This window comes from Cervus canadensis, chromosome 17 (assembly GCF_019320065.1).
Source record: "Cervus canadensis isolate Bull #8, Minnesota chromosome 17, ASM1932006v1, whole genome shotgun sequence".
NCBI classification, from domain to species: Eukaryota; Metazoa; Chordata; class Mammalia; order Artiodactyla; family Cervidae; genus Cervus; species Cervus canadensis.
This window is the reverse complement of record NC_057402.1, coordinates 1579860-1602907: the sequence shown is the minus strand read 5'-3', so window position 1 is coordinate 1602907 and position 23048 is coordinate 1579860.

Genomic DNA, 23048 nt, shown 5'->3' with positions numbered 1-23048 from the left:
GATAAGTCCTTCCCAATTCCTTGGGACTAACCGTATGGTTCTGCTGAGGCATCTTGTGTCGCTGGCCACAGGGGACTTAGTGGAAGAATTTGGCATTACATCCTGCACCATTCTGTCCCCCACCCCTTAGAGCAAGGAGGGTGTGGGACAGCTGCCCGGCAAGCAGACAATGTTATGAACATTGGTAGCTGAAGGTACCTATAGCAAGGCCAGGACGATAGCCATGCCAATATTACTGCTATTGTTATTGCCATTACTATTATTACTGTTACTCTTATTGTTCTTCACAGAACTCTGCTTGGAGGGTAAAAACTGCCTCTTTGATTCACAAAGTGAGAAGTCTAGACAGTACTGTAATTAAGTCAGAGGAGGAGGGGAAGAGAAAGTGAAGGAAGAGTGAAGAGGATAATAAGAAGAGGAAGGGAGGGAGGGAAAAAGAGAAGAAGAGGGAGGGCGAGGGAGGAAGGGAAACTTGTTGGGAGTGCAATTCGGATACATTGGAAACATACATCGAAGTGTCCTCTTCTGACAGTGCACACTCTGGCTATTTGTCCGGTATTTGAATATATATTTGGTTTCTTTGCAGCAGTTCAATGCCATCCACTAAAAATTATTGCATAAGGGGAAGCTAATTTGGGAGGAGCAATTTTCTCAGAACTGACTGCAGAAACAGCCATACAATTATCTCAACAGAGCACTTAGAACCGTGCTGAAAGGGCCGTGCCTTCTGATTTACCCTCGTCTCCTGCATCACGGCTTCATTTCCTGCAACCAGTCACTCCCGGAATGAGACAGACCGAGGGTTCACCTCCTGAAAATGACCACCAATCAGGGAATGCCCAAGGGGTCTAAAACTCTCTCCCTCTTTGCCCTTAAATCCTCCCCTCTCTCAGCAGACTGATTTATGAAGCAGGTGCCTCCACTGTGGAAACCTGATGTCACCACCTGCCTTAATGTAAAAGGAGGCTTTAGTCAAACTCTCTTACTTCTTTGAGATCCAACTGATCAGTATTTCAGACAGAAAATGTTTGCAGGTGTAGTTTGTAAAATGCCATACAGATATAAGATGGGCCTAGATGTCTACAGTAGAAATAGCTAGAACAATACTTGGACATGCTCTTCTTTATCTTGAACTTGAGAAAAAGAGTGTGTACATGTATGTTCCAAGCACTAGGGTTGAGGCTAGGAGTGGGTGCTCAGCACTCTAGCCCTAGGGTTTGACTAGCCTGGCAAGTGACTAGCTGGGAGAACCTGCGCATGACACTTAATTTCCCTAAACTTCAGTTTATTCTTTTGTAAACTGAGGGAATTCACAGGGCTTCCTTTACAAGGTCAAGGCAAAGATTCAAGGCTTCCATCTGGGCAAAGTGCCTGCACATAGTTCCCATCCCCAAAATGTTGACCATCATTATTATTAATATCATTGGGCTCTCCTGACAAAAATCCCATGAGGTTGGCATACCCCACCTTTTCCCTGAGGAGGAAAAGGAGGCTGAAGAGGTGAAATAGCTTGCCCAGTGTCACCCCTGATAAGGGAAGGCAGGGGCCCAAACCCAGGCTGCTTCCAAGGCCCACCCTCTATCCCGGCAGCTTAATGAGGGTTTCAGCTTCACGCTTCTCTCCCCTTGATTAGGTGTTAAATATTTACCATCTTGCCTTTCTTCCTCTCTACCCTCTTTAAAAACGGTTTAATTAAAATCATTCATTGAGCTCATGATAAAAATATGTAAATGTGATGATTTTTGTGAAATGAATCCATTGTTTCCCTTTCATTCCCAGAGGACTGTGGATGGAGAGGATAGAGTCAGGGCTTCCAGTGAATTTGAACGAGCGAGCATTTGATAATACATCGTGGAACTGATTTCAAGGTCTGGTGGCCACAGGACCCAGCAATTCATGTGTTGTGAAGCACAGCTGGATTTCCAGGCAGGGGCTGGGGGTGTAGTGGGAACATCGCCTCCGTGTTTCTGGGAAAACAGAGTGGAATGCGCTTGAAGAGGCAGAGCTGGAGGGAACCCATTTGCACTTCGCAACTTCTGCCTGGGCTGGTCCTCCCCCCGCTCACCTGCCTGAAGGTAACCTGGGTGGCTTTGCCTCGTTTCTCTCTGAGTCCACAGCCGCCCATCAGCCACTGATCTGGCCTTTCCTTCGTACTCCCACCTGTCCCGTGGTCCTGCCTGGTGGGTGGCCTGAGGATAGCACAATGCACTTCCTTTGTTTCTTAAGCGCTTGATCTATGTTATGTACTGGGGGTTCAAGTCCTTGCTTTCAACATATTATTTGCCCTCTGAGAGTCAGTGAGCCTGGCCGTGATAGACCACTGCAAGCAACTATATGCCAATAAAATGGACAACCTGGAAAACATGGACCCAGTCTCAGAAAAGTGCCATCTCCCAAGACTGAATGAGGCAGAAATAGAAAGTATGAACAGACCAGTCGCCAAGTACTGACATTGAAACTGTGTGAAGCTCTTACGGGCCTGGAGGCAATGCAAACTTCTGCTCACAGTCCAGGGCTCAACCCCATGGCTGCCTTGCAGGGGAACTGGGAAGTGGAGTCCAGTCCTGTCCTCGAGAGGAAGGGGAGCTTAAAGGCTACAGTGAGGGCCACGCCGGTGTCCTGTGGGTCTCCTTACGGCGTGAAGTCCTTGAGGACACGGGTGACGGCACTGAACCGCACGTGCTGAGCACCTTGCCCAGTGCCTGGTGCCGCTGTGTAAGTGGTGAACACTCCCCGGGGGAAAATGAGCAAGCGAATCAGTGATTAAACAAATGAAGCTGTGATATAATGGTCAAAACCGTGGATACAGCCTCCCACCATTGGGTTCTGCTGCTGCTACTGCTGCTAAGTCGCTTCAGTCATGTCCGACTCTGTGCGACCCCATAGACGGCAGCCCACCAGGCTCCGCCGGCCATGGGGTTTTCCAGGCAAGAGCACTGGAGCGGGTTGCCATTTCCTTCTCCAGTGCATGAAAGTGAAAAGTGAAAGTAAAGTCACTTCAGTTGTGTCCGACTCTTCGCGACCCCATGGACTGCAGCCCACCAGGCTCCTCCGTCCATGGGGTTTTCCAGGCAAGAGTACTGGAGTGGGGTGCCATTGCCTTCTCCAGCATTGGGTTCTAGTACATGATTTAGTCTATTTTGCTCTGTTGGACAACACAGAAGGGAAGTGTAGAGTAACTTGGACATCTCCCAATCTTTCTGGTACTTTTCAACATTTCAGTTGAAACTTCTGTTTTCTTGCACTCCTCTTCTCTAGACAAAAGCTTCATGGGGAGAGGTTCAGCCCCTTTAGGAGGTGTTCTTATTATGGTATCTATCCCTCCGTCCGAATCATCCCAGTTTCTTCCAACCGTGCCAATGTTGTCTTTCCTTCCACAATCACAGAGAAGATGACATGAAGCCATAACTTGCACCCTGAGTACCAAACTGCTCCTGGGAAATCTCTTGTTTCAGACATCTGAATGTTGTCCTTGATGTAGAAACAGACTTTTAAAAAATGTATAAAAACTTTTGTATCTTAAAAAATTCAGGCCTTCAGGAGCATTCACTTTGAGAACCCACGGACTATAACCCACCAGGATTCTCTGTCCTTGGAATTCTCCAGCAAGAATAATGGAGTGGGTTGCCACTCCCTTCTCCAGGGATCTTCCCAACCCAGGGATCAAACCTGGGTTTCCTGCACTGCAAGCAAATTCTTTACAGCGTGAGTCACAAGGGAAACCATATATATATATACATATATATGTAAATGTGTATATACACATGCATCTGGTAAAACAATGATTCCAAATAATCCCTTTTTCCCAAATAGGAGATGCAAATAAAAAATTTCAGTCAACTTGAAAATATAAACTTTTAGAAATGAAGATGAAATAGTCAAACGTCTACTTACATTTATTTCATTAATTTATTTAAGCATTCATATTTAAAACAGCTAAAAACCATCACTTATATTAATACTATGAATGAAATAAATCTTTCAAATAAATAAACACAGACTACTCGGCATTTAGCAATCACTTTGTCAATTTGCATGTTTTTTTCGGTTTAATTTGTTTGTTTGGAATTTTACAAAATCAAGACTTTTTTAAAGATAGTGCATCAATAGTACTTACTTTAGCTGTTCAGCTCACGAATTATCCCCTTGAGAATTCTCGAAGAAAATGAATATTTTAAGAATCTTGTTTCTCAAGAATTCCTCTCTACTCCCCCTAATTTTAAGAAACACAACTTTTTGAGTAATGAAAGCAATCATTTATAAAACTTGAGAATTCCTGATTTCTATTTATACTGCGAACATGATTTTCAAAAAGAGAAACTTACAGATCTGTAATAATTGTAGTTAAAAATACCTCTTCGGCTTCGGAACATTCAGAGTAATTTTAAGAGATTATTGACCACACTGGTAAGGAGCAGAAAGAACTCCTTTGGGAGAGTTAAACCAGGTTAGAACATGGGGAAAATATCTAAAAATTGGCTTAAACTATTTTTTTGTCCTGCACTAAATAATTGAGAGGTTTTCTATGTAATTGAAAACCCACACAATTACTTCTTTTCTGAGGGTCAGTTTTGGGGGAAATGCATCACTTTATACTCAAGTACATAGGAGAGTGACAGAGTTTTCTGCCCCAAATGTTGATGGGCCGTGAGGATGGAAACTGACCCGAGGGTCACTTTAACATCTTTCCTCTTCCTCCTACCAACATTTTCAGTCTGCTGAATATGATGTAAAGGAGGAAATGCAGGAGTGAGTGATTTTTAATTCGTTAGATAAGACATACTCTCGTTGGAACCGTGTTGCCTAATAGACATCTGATGTGAGACATACACACAGTCGTAAGCTGTCAAGTAGCTCTTGAAAAAGGTAAAAAGGAAGCAGGTCAGATTAATTTTAGTAATGTATTTATTGAGCACAAAACATTATAATTTTTACATGAAGTCAACATGAAAAGCATTTGTGAGATGTTTTCTATTCACTTTTTGGTGATAAGTCTTAGAAATCTAGTGTGGATTTTACACTTACAGCGCTCTCAATTTGGACCCACAGTGTTGCAAAACTTGATAGACATCTGTGATTGCACGCATGCATAGTCGCTTCAGCTGTGTCCGATTCTTTATGACACCGTGGACCATAGCCTACCGGGCTCCTCTGTCCGTGGGATTTCCCAGGCAAGAATACTGGAGTGGGTTGCCATGCCCTCTTCCAGGGGACCTTCCAGGGATTGAACCTATGTCTCATACATCTCCTGCATTGCAGGTGGATTCTTTATAGCTGAGCTACGGGGGAGGCCTAGCATCTGTGGTTAGTGTCTAAAATACTGGAGAGTACAGTTATGGAGATAAGAATATATATATACACATATATATATTTTATTTCTTATAAGAATAAGAGTATAGCATATATATATGTATATATATTTATGTATATTATTTTGTCTATTTTTATACTTATTATTATATGTATACTCTGTATATGAATATATATTCTATATATAAGAATATATTCTATACATATTCTTATATCTATTTCAATATATGTTTTATATATATTTATTCATATATATACATATAAGAAGAAATAGTTTAAGAATATATATTTTTGTGTCTACTTCTATATATATTTTACATATAGCTATTCTTTTTTTTAACTTATATGCAAAGTACATCATGCGAAATGCCAGACTGGATGAAGCACAAGCTGGAATCAAGATTGCCGGGAGAAATATCAGTAACCTCAGATATGCAAATGACACCACCCTTGTGGCAGAAAGTGAAGAAGAACTAAAGAGCCTCTTGATGAAAGTGAAAGAAGAGAGTGAAAAAGTTGGACTAAAACTCAGCATTTAGAAAACTAAGATCAGGGCATCTGGTCTCATCACTTCATGGCAAATAGATGAGGAAACAATGGAAACAGTGAGAGACTTTATTGTTTGGGCTCCAAAATCACTGCAGATGGTGACTACAGCCATGAAAATAAAAGATACTTGCTCCTTGGAAAGAAAGCTATGACCAACTAGACAGCATATTAAAAAGCAGAGACATTACTTTGCTGACAAAGGTCCATCTAGTCAATGCTATGGTTTTTCCAGTAGTCATATGTGGATGTGAGAGTTGGACTATAAAGAAATCTGGGAGCCGAAGAATTGATGTTTTTGAACTGTGATGTTGGACAAAACTCTTAGGAGTCCCTTGGATAGCAAGGAGATCAAACTGGTCAATCCTAAAGGAAATCAGTCCTAAATATTAATTGGAAAGACTGATGCTGAAGCTTAAGTGCAATACTTTGTCCACCTGATGTGAAAAGCCAACTCACTGGAAAAGGCTTGATGTTGGGAAAGATTGAGGGCAGAAGGATAAGGGGGCAACAGAGGATGAGATGGTTAGATAGTATCACCAACTCAGTGGATATGAATTTGAGCAAACATCAGGAGATGCTGAAGGACAGGGGAACCCGGCATGCTGCAGTCCATGGGGTTGCAAAGAGTTGGACACAACTTATCAAGTGAACAACGACAACCTGAAAATACCTGATATATATATGAATTCTCCAAGCCAGGCTTCAGCAATACGTGAGCCGTGAACCTCCAGATGTTCAAGCTGGTTTTAGAAAAGGCAGAGGAACCAGAGATCAAATTGCCAACATCCAATGGATCATAGGAAAAACAAGAGAGTTCCAGAAAAACATCTATTTCTGCTTTATTGACTATGCCAAAGCCTTTGACTGTGTGGATCACAACAAATTGTGGAAAATTCTTCAAGAGATGGGGATACCAGACCACCTGACCTGCCTCTTGAGAAACCTGGATGCAGGTCAGGAAGCAACAGTTAGAATTGGACATGGAACAACAGACTGGTTCCAAATAGGAAAAGGAGTATGTCAGGGCTGTATATTGTCACCCTGCTTATTTAACTTATATGCAGAGTACATCATGAGAAACACTGGGCTGGAAGAAGCACAAGCTGGAATCAAGATTGCCAGGGGAAATATCAGTAATCTCAGAAATGCAGATGATACCACCCTTATGGCAGAAAGTGAAGAAGAACTAAAGAGCCTCTTGATGAAAGTGAAAGAGGAGACTGAAAAGGTTGGTAAAGCTCAACATTCAGAAAACTAAGATCATGGCATCTGGTCCCATCATTTCATGGCAGATAGATGGGGAAACAGTGGAAACAGGGGCTGACTTCATTTTTCTGGGCTCCAAAATCACTGCAGATGGTGACTGAAGCAATGAAATTAAAAGACGCTTACTCCTTGGAAGGGAAGTTATGACCAACCTAGATACCATATTAAAAAGCAGAGACGTTACTTTGCCACAAAGGTCTGTCTACTCAAGGCTATGGTTTTTCCAGTGGTTGTGTATGGATGTGAGAGTTGGACTATGAAGAAAGTTGAGCACAGAAGAATTGATGCTTTTGAACTGTGGTGTTGGAGAAGACTCTTGAGAGTCCCTTGGACTGCAAGGAGATCCAACCAGTCCATCCTAAAGGAGATCAGTCCTGGGTGTTTATTGGAAGGACTGATGTTGAAGCTGAAACTCCAATACTTTGGCCACCTCATGTGAAGAGCTAACTCATTTGAAAAGACCCTGATGCTGGGAAAGATTGAGGGCAGGAGGAGAAGGGGATGACGCATGAGATGGATGGATGGCATCACCAACTCGATGGACATGGGTTTGGGTGGACTCTGGGGAGTTGGTGATGGACAGGGAGGCCTGGCATGCTGCAGTTCATGGGGTCGCAAAGAGTTGGACACTACTGAGTGACTGAACTGTACTTATATATATATATATATACACACACACACACACACACACACATACATAGTAGTTTTTCTTTCCAGCATAGAGAAACCCATTCTAAAATTTACCAAGTAATTAAGTACATACTTTTAAGGGATGAGTTGGGGGAAGTGGGACATTTATTTATTTATTTCCAGGCAGTTCTATTCCAGATACGTGAATGTCATTTCAGAAGTAAAACCTTCATCAATTTGGATTGTGCTCTTGCCATTTTCCCTGACACTGGACTACAGCAAGCTGGTTTCAAGTCCTTCATCTGTGCAATTAATATCATTTGGGCTGGTGGTCCAAGGATTATAAAGAGCTCATTCTTTGAAGTTTGTTATTCTGCTGTCTCTTAAAGGCTTCAAATCTTATTTTTTTTAAAAAAAAATGCAGGATGGAATTCAAGTTTTCTTTATTAGACATTCAAGAGAAAATATTACTCCACTTGATGTTGACTATCTGAAACAATGCTTAGTAATGATAATAAAACTGTCATTTATTGAAAGCCTATGCCACACTTCATTTTTCCAAGGTACTATTAAGTACACGATATTTTATTTAATCCTCATAAGCACACCATGAGAGTGAAAATACTTGATTCATAGATGGTGAAATGTGCCTGAAGTTAAGTCTTTTGTTCAAGAATTCAGAGCTGATAAGCCATAAATAAAAAATTAAACACAAGCTTTTGTCTTCTAGTTCAGGTTCCATAGTATGACTCCAAGGCTTTTGGTTTTGCACTGTTTAGAGAATTTCTTCCAAGTAGCATTACTGAACTTTTACATGTTGCAGAACATTTGGCCCTAAAGTGAAAATAACCATGTTTGAATCCTGACTCTGTTTTTTTATCACTTATTCTATGACTTTGGAAAAATCATATAGTTGACTTCTGCTTCTTCTGAAAATGCAATAGTGAAGCCCTCCTCAAGTGGGGGTTCATGCAGATTGGTCATCTAAGTATGCTAGAGCATTAATTAAAACCATGAACACTAAAAGTAACCTGTTTACTAGTAGTACAATAATGTAAATAAAATAAAAAAATATGTTGAATGTTACAACAAAAATATTAGATATAAAGGCATTAAAAGTCAAGTTTTCAAAGAATATTAAATGACTGAATTCTGGATGCAATGTTAAGGAAACTTTATTAAAAAAGTAAAATATACCATATGATCCTAATTTTGTAATTCATAGAGACATGCATAAACAGTTAGGAAAAAAGCAATCCTGCCAAGAATCACACTTATTGTGGTTATCCTTGGGTCATAAATTACAAGCATTTTTTTTTAATAGAGTGCACTTCTATATGTTCCAAAATTTCTATGATGATCACATGCTCATTTATCTTCCTTAATAAGAAAAAAAAATATTTTAAGTGGCATCTCTAGTTACGAGGAAAAGTTCACTTTTAATGAAGACCATTTGACTCATCAAATAAAGTTTTCTACCTCCTACACTTAACGAACTATTTTAAGTCTCCTCTTTCTTTAGACACCTACTGTTCCTATTAATTCTGATACACTATCAGTCCTCATTAAAACAACCCTGAGGGACTGGAGGAACAAGTGCATTTTCCAACAGGCGAGAAGTAAGGTCACAGGAAAAGTAAGGAAAATAGGAGACTTTCTAGCTCCCTCATGACCTAAGTGGTTTTTTCCCTAAGTAAGGGTCTGTGAGTTACCTTGTATATATCACAACAGTCTTAGATGATGAAGTTCATCTTCTATGTAATAATGATGATGTCTTGCTTTAGTTAGAGATGTCTGTGTGTTCCATAGGGAGGATTTATATGTCTGGTAAGACGTAAAGACTCTCTAAACAAGAGACAGCCTCAGCTATATTTTCCCATGAAATTCCAGGGGTGATGAAGGGAATCCTGGAAGATGTGGATCTGGTTTTTTCCCTGTTGTTTAGTTGCTAAGTTGTGTCCAACTCTTTTGCCATCTCATGTACTATAGTCTGTCAAGTTCCTCTGTCCATGGGATTTCCCAGGCAAGAATAATGGAGTGTATTGTCCTTTTCTTCTCCAGGGGACCTTCCTGACCCAAAGATTGAACCCATGTCTCCTGCATTGGAAGGTGGATTCATTCTCACTGTGCCACCAGGGAAGCCTTTTTCTTTTGCTACTAGTCACTAAACATCCTCAAGACCCTAGTCTATAGAAGAGTGCTGGGATTTCTCCTCTCAAAATCAGGCAGGTGAAATGAAACTTCTACTAACACTTTGCATTAGCAAGGGGGCCATAGCTATTAGAAATATATACTGGTTCCTGTCATCTCTAAGACTATTGGGAAGCTCTTCCCAAAATTCCCTAATGAAATATAATATGAATTTGCTTAAACGGGAACACAGTATGATGCCTGTAGGGAGACCAGGGTGGAACAGAAAAGGATGTGAAATCAAGAACAAGGATAAGATAAAACAATTGTTTGGAGTTTGAGATTCATTGTCTTGATCATTCTTTCTTTTAGGTGAGTGTGTTTCAGTTTAAATGAATAACTGAACTGAAAATATATATATTCCTAAAAGTGATGCCTCTTGTGTTTCTCTAGAAATAGTCAGTCAACGAGAGTGCATGATGTAGTCGGCGAACACTGCCTGTTAAGTGGAAATGATGGGGTTCAAGGTCTGTCTTTTCCACACAAGCTGGGGGACCTGTGTCAAGTTCCTTCAACTCTCCAAACCTGTTTCCTCTCCTGGGAGAAGGGATGCATTTTTTTTCTTGCAGTGTAATGATGAGTATAAAATGTGTGGATGCGCTGCAAAAACAATGGATGATGACTATTAGAGTCTAGTTAATAGATGACGCTTTCTACTTGATAGAGGGAAAGGTCACGTTCTTTGAACGCAGACAGGAGTTTTCAAAGTGCTCTACATGTGCTTTCTCATTTACAGTCATAAGCAGGATTGTTCATGGGGATAAATTATGAAACCGAGGACTATGCCAGTCTTCAAGTCTTATCTGTGAGTCCCAGGGGGCCATCTTTTGGGTGTTCCCTAACTTTTCCTTGCCTGATGCGGAGTAGACCAAATAACAAGTTCAGATCTGCACTTTCTCTTCAACTTTTTTTTTTTTTCTTCTTCTTCTTAGGCACTTGATCCCAACTGCAGATGCCTAGAGGAACTTAGAAATTCTTTTCATGTCTTAGAAAAGTTTTTTTTTTTTGGGGGGGGGGTACTTTATAGGCCAACATGAAAAAAAAAAAGGTCCTTTTATGAAAGCTATCCATCAAATGTCAAGGATAATAATCAATTTTCTGTCACAATGAACTGATAAAAGCTTTCAGTAATAATGTCATGGGGGGAAGAATTTGTGTTGGAACTCGAAACGCACAGCCCTGATATCAAACGAATTCATAAAAGCTCAGTGCTCCTGTAGCCCTCGGAGGCATGACAAAATACAATTTCTCATCCACAGGATATGGAATAATTCCCCTTTTTTTATTTTTACACTGAGAGGAGCAAAAGGAAATCTGAATTAAAAAAAAAATATTGCACAATCCCGCTTTTGCAGGGGAACATTAGTGATCATTTTGGCCTCTGATATCAGAAACGGTTCTGGTGATTTCTCTCACATCATGCAAATGGCCGCATAATGCCTGCTCGTCTTGGAATGTAAAATCAAATCAGCATTCTAATGCTACAAGCCGGTGATGAGCTTGGGAATAAATATGCAGGAGCGCATAAAAAAAATCAAGGCAATCAAGAGGAGCCAGCGTCCTTGCTCGGACTATAAATCTTTGTCTATTTCAATCGTAGGGCTGGCCGAATCAGTGTAAAATTCCAGCAGGGATGTCATCAATTTCTGTTAACCTCTCTATTCCTCTTTGTGTTGGCTCTGGGGTGATGGATTGGTTTTGTCACTTCTGCTCCGTTCACAGTATGTTAACATGGAAGGGTGCAGGCAGGTTATGAGGAAAGGTTATTGCTGTCCCGGCCTTGACCCTCCCTGCCTCTCTTCTGTGGGATCACAGGTCCCTTTCTGTCTGGAGAACGCGGGGTCTCCTTTGGGTTCCTGGGTGCTCAGCTCAAAGACTGCAGGTTGACTGGTCCAGTGCTGAATCAAACTAAGACTAACCCTAACCCTAACCCTTCTGAAGTGAAAATAGCCCTGTTGATTGATCTTCTGAAGGAACAACTGGCAGTGTATTAAGATAAGAGAAGGAACGAGTTAGGAACCTGGGCTCCAAACAGAAGTCGGGCTCTGTTACTGCATGGCCTGAGATATAGCTGTGTCTCTTCTGGTGTCATATTTGAAACTGTTACTGGTTTTTTCCAGCCAGAATGCTATAGTTCTTTCCAACGATTCTAATGGATAGAAGTCTCTGCTTCACACAGAGGTTCATGGTAACACATTATCACACTTGGCTTGAACAAATATGTAAACGTGGACCAATAAGCCCAGTTGTTGCTGTTTAGTCACTATGTTAGGTTTGACTCTTTCTGACCCCATGGACTGCAGCATGCCAGACTTCCCTGTCTTTCACTATCTCCCAGAGTTTGCTCAAACTCATGTCCATTGAGTCAGTGATGCCATTCAACCATCTCATCCTCTGTTACCCCCTTCTTCTCCTGCCCTCAATCTTTCCCAGTAGTTAACTCTATATTTCCACAGCATTCATAGTCTGTGCCTTCAAGGTTGCAGAACCAAGTATTTTTGATGTAACTACTGTCGGTATTAACACAGAGCTTATAACTGTACTGTGCCATTCTGTAGTCCCTGGCCACATGTGGCTATTTCAATTTGAAAGTCATTAACATGGAATCAAACTAAAAATTCAGTTCTTCTTTTCACTAGCCACATTGCAAAGTGCTTAATAGTCGTCTGTGACTCATGGATACTCTATTGGACAACTCAGATGTTCAACATTTCCATCATCATAGAAAATTCTATGTGACAGAGCTGGCTTAGACTGCATTTATCTGAATGGGTCTATGCTTTTCAAAGTATTCACCAGGGGAAGCCAGATACTTATTTCAATAAGGCTGCCATTGTTGAAACATGGGAGCTTGGTTATACAACTATTAATCAAAGATGAGACATGTTCATAAGGTAATGGCTTGCTTGGAAATTGACTCTAAAGGAGTTCCAAAGACATTTCAAGCTTGCTTTGAGTGATGCCAAAGTTATTGAAATAAGTATGATAGAAAGAACCTGTGGGCATTTGTTTCAGATGGATCTGAATTCCAGACACAAATCTGACACATCCTAGTGCCAAGACTTTGGGAAGTTCATTGAAACCTCTGAGCCTCAGTTTTCTTATGAGTGATATATGAAATGATAATATCTTATTCATAAGTTTTTTTCTTCCTGAAGTTTAAAAAAGATAACATTGTAAAGAAGTCTAAGATAGTGCATCGAACAGAGTGGGAGCTTAAAGCATTTTTGCTTATGTGATGTGAAAATTTCTATACGCTCCATCTTCAGAAAGAATTTGCATTACAAGGGTAGGTGCAATGGTAATCTTCAATCACTAAAACATAGAGCCAAGTGCCAATCCAACTATCTTTGTTGTGGTTGTGATTTCTTTATTTTGAAGTGAACTAGTGCAGGTTGGTCATCTCCTGGTTCACCTTCCATCCCGTCTCCTGAAGCTCAAGTCTTCCTAGACTGCTAGGATTACCAATTGCATAGCTAACTCTCCATGAAATGTAAGATCAGCCATAGCTTCAGCAGGACATGCATAGCAGTCAGTCCCAGGCTGTTATCAGTGGAGTAGCAGTCCCCATGCTTGGGATCTCATGCAGGTGCATCAATCAAATGGTCCATGTCCCCAAGTCCTGATACTCTTTATTGCCAAGGAGAGCTGGAGCCACACGTGCAAAGTGTGTGCTTCTGAGTAAAGCCCTCTGCTTTTAAGGGTCTTGATTTTCCACTCTGGTCTCTGCACTTGGAGCCCATTCAGTGGCTCAGTATTCACACTACATCTCTACCCTCAGAGCCAATATGAACTTTCCATTGTGGCTGAGGTGGGACATCCCAGAAAACTTGAAGCCTAGAGACCTAGTTTTATTCATAGAGTCAGAACATTTCCACCTCTGGGTAATATGCTCAGGTTGTTTGTTTCTCAAACCACAGATCTTTGCCTTGTGTGTGGTGAGGGTTCAGTAAATGTAAATATCTGATATACATTAAGCAAAGGTGAATGAATCTTGGATGCTAATATTATTATACAATAGGTTAAGATATTACCATTGTTCAGAAGACTAGTGTGCTTCATAAAATAGCAGCATTATTTTAATAACTATCTAAGATTCATAGATTAACTAATAAATATGTTAACTTACTGGTTGCCCTACTACCTTGTTCTAAGATTTAAGGCTAGTGGTGAAATACATGGAGTAAACAGGATTAAAAGAAAGTAAATAAAACAGAAAAAAGGGAAAATGATGCACGTGTCAATGCACATTAGAGATATTAAGGTCTAATAGCTAAGATTAAAAATGCTTCGATAACAGCAACATTATACTGAAGTTCTACCACAGGTCAATAATTTCCCTGTCTTGTTTTAAAAGCTCACAGCTTACTTGGCTTTTAAGCCAACCAATGCTCAAAGGGGTTGTTTCTGATGCTCTTTAGTCGCCAAATCATGCCCATCTCTTTTGCGACCCCATGGACTGTAGCCCACCAGGCTCCTGTCCGTGGGATTTCCCAGCAAGAATATGGGAGTGGGTTGCCATTTCTTTCTCCAGGGGTTCTTCCTGACCCCGGGATCTAAGCCCTGTCTCCTGCATGGGCAGGCAGATTCTTTGCCACTGTACCACTGGGGAAGCCCCTTGAAGAGGTTACTATGGTTAATTTTATATGTCATCTTAACTTTGCTAAAGGATGCCCAGATGTCTGGTAGAGCAATTTCTAGGTGTGTCTGTGAGAGTGTTTCTGGAAGAGATTAGCATTTGAATCAGCAGAAAAATTAAAGAAGATTGATCTCCCTAATGGCACCAACAAAAACAATGGCAACAGGCATCATCCAATTTCTTGAAAGTCAAAGTAGAGCAAAACTGGGTGAAGAAAGGGTAAATTTGCTCTCTCTGTTTGAGGTGGGGCACCATGTTCTCTTACCTTCATGCGCTGACACTATTGATGCTGTTACCAAAAAGTGAGGGTCCGGCTATCTGCCACTCAAAAGCCAATAAACAAGCCAGGTCGGTGGAAAATTGGCTTTATTTCAGATGCCAGCAACTGGTGTGGGGGGAGGGCAGACATCTGGCCAAAGGCAGTGGGAAAGAGCTTTTACAGATAGAGGGAGGAGGCGATATGCAGAAACATTACAGTCAGCTCTGACAGTCACCTTCACATTAGTCAACAGTAGTCTGACCAGCATCACCTTGGTTGTTTTAAGTACAGTTAATCTTCAGCTCCAGGGTTCATTTGCTTCCACTTCTTTGAGGCTGATTCTTAGAATTGTACCAGCTTATGTCATGGGTATCTTCTGGTCATCATGTAGCTAGCTTCTGTATCTGGCAAAGGTTTCAGTGTTTATAAGACAGCTCACAGGAGATGGCTGAGGATATTACCTACAGTCCTTGCAAAGGTACTAAATAAATATCCTTGACTATGCTTAATGACTACATTATTATTCTTTGGTTTCCTTTGACTGTTTTCCTTTGTGTCTGCATGTTCTCATTCTTATGATTAAACTTATTCTCTGACTAAAGGTTTCCACAGACAAAGGCAGGCAGAGGACATGGAGGGGCAAGGACCATAGGGTCCTGCTCCATTCCAGTACTTGGGCTTTGCTCTCAGAATGAATTGCATCATCCCTTTTCCTGGGTTTCTAGCTTCAGATGGTAGACCATGGGACTTCTCAGCTTCCATAACCACATAAATCAATTCTTTATAATATATATTATTTACTACATATGTATATATGTGTATGTCCTATTGTATCCCCTATTATATGTTCTATCACATACATAAAACATATGAGTTATATACCCATCCTTTACTATATACATATATTATTACAATGCATTATATATTAAATATATTATAATTATAATAACATTATTGATGTATTATATGCACATAATATATATTATTGATATAGTATATTATATGTGTCCTGATGGTTCTCTTCCTGTAGCAAATCCAGAGGTTCTTACTAATAGAGCTTATAAAAACTGTTTAATGTCACTCAATACAGCCTCTGGTTACTAATGCAGGCCTCTTTTTCTACTGTATGAAGTTATCATTCCAAAATCCAGTTTGGTGAACATCAAAATCAAGGAAAAAGCACAATTAGTCAAGCCCGCTGATGTCCATGATTTGGACAAACTACTGTATTTGGAAATGGATATGATTACATCAAATAAAGGCCTATAATGTAAAATCCATCATCTGGGGTCCCAAGCACTGTGAGGAGATGCTGATCTCTCCTGAAGAAATGAATGACTACACTTTAGCAGCAACAGTGCCTAGGAAAGCAAAATAAAGCATGGGTACAGCACAAAATCATGAAGGAAGACTTTGCCCCATGGAATCTTTGCTCTTCCAATGACCAGCTCCAGGACTGGGAGCAAGTTATTCACTCTCAGAAGCCTTTAGTTTTCTCATCTATAAAATGGGGATTCAGGTACCTACTTCACAGGGCTGTTGTGAAAGTTAAATCTGACAAACTATGCAACGTGCATACCATGGTGTTCAGTCAATAGGGCTCAATCAACGCACCTATGAATATGCTCATAGTAACTATGTTTTTCAATGCACTGGAGTGCATAGATCTTGTCCACACATATGATTTCACTTAGTCCTTGCCTGCTTGAGTCAGATATGGCACTGAGATTGCAACACCCATTTTATTGATGAGGAGACTGTGTTTCTGGAGGCTGCAGAATCCGTTCGTATAGCTAAGTCGTGTCTGACTCTGGGCAACCCCAAGGACTGCAGCACACCACGCTTTCCTCTCCCTCATTCTCTCTCGGATTTTGCTCAAATTCATGTCCACTGAGTTAATGATGCTATCTAAACATTGCATCCTCTGCTGCCCCATTCTCCTTTTGCCTTCAACCTTTCCCAGCATCAAGGTCTTTTCCAATGAACTGGCTCTTCACATCGGGTGGCCAAAGTATTGGAGCTTCAGCTTCAGCATCAGTCCTTCCAATGAACATTCAGGATAGATTTCCTTTAGGATGGACTGATTTGATCTCTTTGTGTCCAAGGAGCTCTGAAGAGTATTCTCCAGCATCAAAATTCAAAAGCATTGATTCTTCAGTGTTCAGCCTTCTTTAAGGTCCAACTCAGCATTTAAAAAGAAAGCTAGTCTAGACAATTAATCCTCAAAGGGAAGATTTGACACATAAACTGAAGAAAGAAACTAGCATTGCTCTGGAACCAAATTAATGAGAAAAGAGGTCAAAATGCCCCTTTGATCTGTGTGTGCACTTGTAATTCGGCAACTGCATTTACAGAATTAGAATAAGTTGACCTCGAGGTCAAATGCCAAGCTGGATGAAGCACAAGCTGGAATCAAGATTGCTGGGAGAAATATCAATAACCTCAGATATGCAGATGACACTATCCTTATGGCAGAAAGCAAAGAAGAACTAAAGAGCCCCTTGATGAAAGTGAAAGAGGAGAGTGAAAAAGTTGGCTTAAAATCTAACATTCAGAAAACTAAGATCATGGCATCCAGTCCCATCACTTCATGGCAAATAGAGGAGGAAACAATGCAAACAGTGAAAGACTTTATTTTGGGGGGCTCCAATTTCACTGCAGATGATGACTGCAGCCATCATATTAAAAGATGTTTGCTCCTTGGAAGGAAAGTTATGATCAACTTAGACAGCATATTATAAAGCAGAGACATTACTTTGCTAACAAAGGTTCGCCTAGTCAAGGCTATGGTTTTTCCAGTAGTCATGTATGGATGTGAGAGTTGACCTATAAAAAAGCTGAGCACTGAAGAACTGATGCTTTTGAACTGTGGTATTGGAGAAGACTTTTGAGAGTCCCTTGGACTGCAAGGAGATCCAACCAGTCCATCCTGAAGGAGATCAGTACTGAATATTCATTGGAAGGCCTGGTGCTAAAGTTAAAACTCCAATACTTTGGCCACCTGAGATGAAGAACTGACTTATTTGAAAAGACCCTGATGCTGAGAAAGATTGAGGGCAGGAGGAGAAGGGGACGACAGAGGATGAGATAGTTGGATGGCATCACTGACTCAATGGAGATGAGTTTGAGTAGACTCTGGGAGTTGGTGATGGACAGGGAGGCCTGGCATGCTACGGTTCATGGGGTCGCCAAGAGTCAGACACGACTGAGTGACTGAATTGAACTGACCTCAAGGTGGTGGTGGGGAGTGGTGTGGGAAAAATCTGGTAACAGGATAAAAGCAAGTGAAAGACATATCTTTCTGAGCATCATTTGTCCACTAGTTTGAAAATCCCATGAGCACAGGGATCCACTTATTTCATTTTTATCTCAAAAATATCTAGAAGGATGCCTAGTATGCCATGAACCTTCATGATCAGTGGAGAGAAAACTAAGTGAAAGGTTGAGTGGAGAAGTGAATGAATGAGGGCTTCTCTGGTGGGCTAGTGGTTAAGAGTGTGCCTACCAATGCAGAGGCCATAGGTTCGAACACTGGTCCAGGAAGATCCCACATTCCACAAAGGAACTGAGCTCATGTGCCGCAACCACTGAAGTCCGTGGGCATAGAGCCTGTGCTCTGCAACAAGAGAAGCCACCATGTTGGCAAGCCCACTCAGCCCAATGCAAAGTGACCCGGGCTTGCCACAACTAGAGGAAAGCCCAGGCAGCAACAAAGGCCCAGCACAGCCATAAATAAATAAATCCTTAAAAAAGAAGTAAGTGAATGAAACCACAAAGAAAATGACATTCTGACTGGTTAGTGATAGAATCATGTGGAGAACTCTTTGAAAGGTAAGCTATCTGGACCCCATCCCTGACCGAGAGAATCAGAATCTTTGGCCACGGGTCTTGAGTAGGAGTACTTTTGTTCTTGCTCCAGTTGAGAATGATTTTCAGCCAGGAGTGAGAACCACTGATCTAGCCCTATCTATTAATTTTACAGATGGAAAAACTGAGGCTCCACCAGTCGAAAGGACTTGCCCATAGATTTGCTGCAAGTCAATCACATTTCTGAAGCTAGGGGCTTTTGGCATGAGTGTGTCTGTGTGTGTGTGTGTAAATGAATACAATGATTTCTCTTGCTGTAGTTTCTTTATGACTCTTCTGCTCCCTGACAATCTTCCTCCACTGATCCTTTTGCTGTATGCCTCCTTCCTGTATGTTTTTTTCCAGGGTTTTTGCCCCCTCTTAGAATCCTTCATTGATCTTTCATCCACAGGCTGTGTGATCTTTCTCTACTCTGCGCTCCTAAACTTCCCTCAATTTCTGAAAGCGAATGGGTTACAATGTTTTTGTGAATCCTACACTTACTACTCCTCCATCATATGGCGAGCTCATCAAGGGCAGAAAGGATGTCTATTTTAGCTACTTGTCTCCAGAGTTTGACACATGGGCTCAATTAACAGATAATGAATAAATGTGGGCCAGTTGCTTTACATACATAAAAGTGATTTGTATATACACACATGCATATCTGGGTGCATGTACATCATTTGTGTAGGACTCATTTGAAAATTTGTCATTTGAATGTATGTATGATTAAATGTAAATGAGATAATTTAATTTAATTTGACAGAATTTATTGAGCACCTATTATATCCAAAGCTCTTTGTTAAAACAAGAGATTAATGAGGTATAGGACAGTCTCTGGGCAGCCTGGAGTGCTGCTCTCCGTGGGGTCGCAAATGAGTGACTGAACAACAACAGTTGTGGTGACAGACGAACAAGCAAAGCGGGAAGCAAAAATAAGCTGGAAGCACACGGCATATGAAACCTCAATCCAGGGCTTCTCAACCCTCCTTTGGAAGCGCCACCCAGGCGCCAAACACGCTTCTAGACTCCTTCTGTCCAGGTCACCAGGGCTGGGCAGACCAGGGAGCAGATTCGTTTACTGCAGGAAGAGCGGAATGCACACACTCCGGTGAACTTGTTCTTGATGTGGTTTTGGCTTGGCATATGGTCCGGAGAAGAAACTGAAGAGCGTTGCCGGCTGGATTGGAGTTCAGTTGCTGTACTGACCGCGAAAGCAGCCCGTTCCCATTCTTCATGAAGTGTAGCATCATCTCCTTGTTTAGATTCTACATGTAAACGGATACCTCGGCAAGCTGAACATGAACACAGATTTTCCTGTGATATCACTTCTAATCCCATTAGCTAAAGCAACTCATGGGACGCTTCTCACTTCTCGCTCTAAAGATGATTGAGAACCTGAATAGCTTTGGGTTATATCTATCAGTATTTAGGCATAAATACTGATATAAATACTATCATTATTTACTGAATTAGAAATTATACATTACTAATACTATTTATTAATTTATTTTAAAAAATGACAAATTTATTATGTGATAATGGAAAGAAGGTGCTTGTAATGAAAAGTGAGTTTTCCCCTCAAGAATAAAATATTGAGAGGAGACACATTATTTTACATTTTTGTAAATCTCTTTAATGTCTGACTTAATAAAAGACAGCTGGGCTCCCATGTCTGCTTCTGCATTCAATATGCTGTGATAAGTAGTTTTGATTGAAGTATATGAAGAAAATCCAGCCTCACATATTTGGGCCATGGGAAAAAGAAGGGGTATTTCATAGCTTTTCAGCTAATTTGGGATATTCTTCTTTGATACTATGCCAAAACTTGGCAGAGGGTAGTTTCTTAAAAGTTAGTAGTAATATGGAATCTGAAACCATATTGATGAGCTTTTCATGCTCTGTTATATTAAAATCTTTTGGTCTACCTTGAACTTTAAATGTAGTTAGTGACAGGCTCATGCAAGTCTTCATAATATCATATATTTGAGATTTGGAAAATAATGGTTCACTGAGTTATGCAAATCTTTCAAATACTGATATATTTCTTTATGTGTTATTACCAAAAAATTACCTTTGTTAATCTTACTACAGATCTCATCAGAAAAGTCTTCAATATTGGGAAGGAGTCAGAATCACAATGGCAGATACACATTTTACAAAGTTTTCATTTTAACTAGAAAACCCTCATTTTATTATGAGCAACAAATACTATCTGTTGTATTTATTCAAATGAAAACTTCAAGCTCACTCTGTTTATTTTCGAAAATGGTATCTGCCAAAACCCAAGACTGAATAACCATAGTTTGTCTGTAAGTTGTTGCTCCAAATGAAAACAGCATCCTATGAAGAAAGCACTTGTTTAGCTCACTACTGAAATTAACTTGTAAGTGACTTTCCTTGAGACTACCATCCTATCTCTGTACGTATCAGAAGTGCTGTATACACACTTCCCATTTTGTCAGCCAGACTATTATAAAGACTTTGAGATAGGTAGAAAAATAGTCCCTGAGAATGTTCATGTACTAATTCCCCAGAAGTGGTGAATGTCATCCTGCAAGGAAAAAGGAACTTTGCAGTTGTGATCAAGGTAAGGATCTTTTTATTTTTATTAGTTGAAGGCTAATTACTTTACAATATTGCAGTGGTTTTTGTCTTAAGATGAACTTTTCCTAGTTTATCTGGAAGGGCTTGATCTTAACACTCTGGTCTTAAAAGTGGAGGCTTAATCTTGGCTGTAGTTAGAGGGGGAGATATGACCATGGAAGAAATACAGGGAGAGACACAAGGTGACTGACTTTGAACTTGGAAGGAGGAGGACATGAGCCAAGGAATACAGGTGGCCTTTAAAGCTGGAAAAAGCAAGGAAATGTATTCTCCCCTCACATTACCAGGCACGGGTGAACCCCTACTAACAGCTTGTTTAAACTCATATAATAAGACTGGTGTCAGATTTCTGACCTGCCTGTAGAATTATAAGACAAATTTGTGTTGTTTTAAGGTACTCTGATACTGTATATAGCAGTGGCAGAAAACTAAGAGAGACATAAAGTCCCAGGTCAAGACATAATAGTATGAATCCTCTTAATAGTTTCATGACAGACATTCTTAAGTCAACCTGAAACGGAAAGTGACGATGACCACTACTGTTTGGAGCCACTGACTTGACTAGTGCTAAGTTGCCAGCAGTTTTGCCTACTTTGCTTTGCATCATCAGCGCAAAGGTCGATAGAGTGAAAAAATAAAAAGCAAATAATATCTTGGTGTTGTTACAAAAAATGTCTTCACATCACAGACCCTGAAAGAGTCTCAAGGTCTACTGCGATCTATAGACTATGTGTTAGAATCACTGATTTTTGTTGCACAATCAGTTTTCAAAGCATCCTGCACAATTTTATCTGTGAACCTCATGTTCAGTTTATAAACCATCCCAAGAGTTAGACAAGCTAAGGTGACATTGATGTTTGTGAATTTTAAATCTCCTCTTTGAGAATTCCTTCCATAGTATTCAGACAAATGCACAGGCATCCCTGGGAAATTCTCAATGCAACTTTGTATTGTAACATATCAGTCACCTTCTATACATAAAAAAGGGAAGATCCCCTGGAGAAGGGGATCTTTCCAGTATTCTTGCCTGGAAAATTCCATGGATAGAGAAGCCTGCTGGACTATAGTCCATGGGGTTGCAAAAAGTTGGACACGACTGAGTGACTAACACTTTCACATACATAAAAAAAGTGTTCAGTGATTTAATTTTGGCTTCTCTGAATCTATTATATCTCAGCATTTATTGATTTAAGAAAAATGAAGACATAAATACATACATCCTTCTGTTTCAATATGTATTTCTATCTATTTCAATTGAGTTATTCCCTTGCTTTCTTTCTCAGAGAGTAAAATCGATAAAATTGATGAGGTTTTCCCATGTGGGCAAACTTCTTTGGGGAGTAAATTCCAGCCACCCGAATTGGAATATTTGAAGTTAAAAATGTATGCTGTGGGCTTTCAGAATCTGAAGGTGTACATTTAAAATGTTTTTAAGTGCTCTCATTAAGAGACATGTTCTTTTTGATTGATTAGCTTTCAAAAAATCTGCAAAGGAATGAATTCAGTAATAGTTGAAAGTTAAGAGCCATAGAAATAGTTTGGTAGAGGAAACCAAAGCTTTCTCTGTGATGAGAGCCAGGTGGGCATGTGACATCTTGCCAACCAACTGGGTAGCGTTAAACTAGACAGAACAGATAGATCGTTTATTTCTGATTGCCAATGCAAAGGCTGTATGATTTAGGGAAAGAAGTTAAAAAAAAAAAAAGACAGATTGAGATTCACACTTACAGAATCCTGACGTTGGTTCAT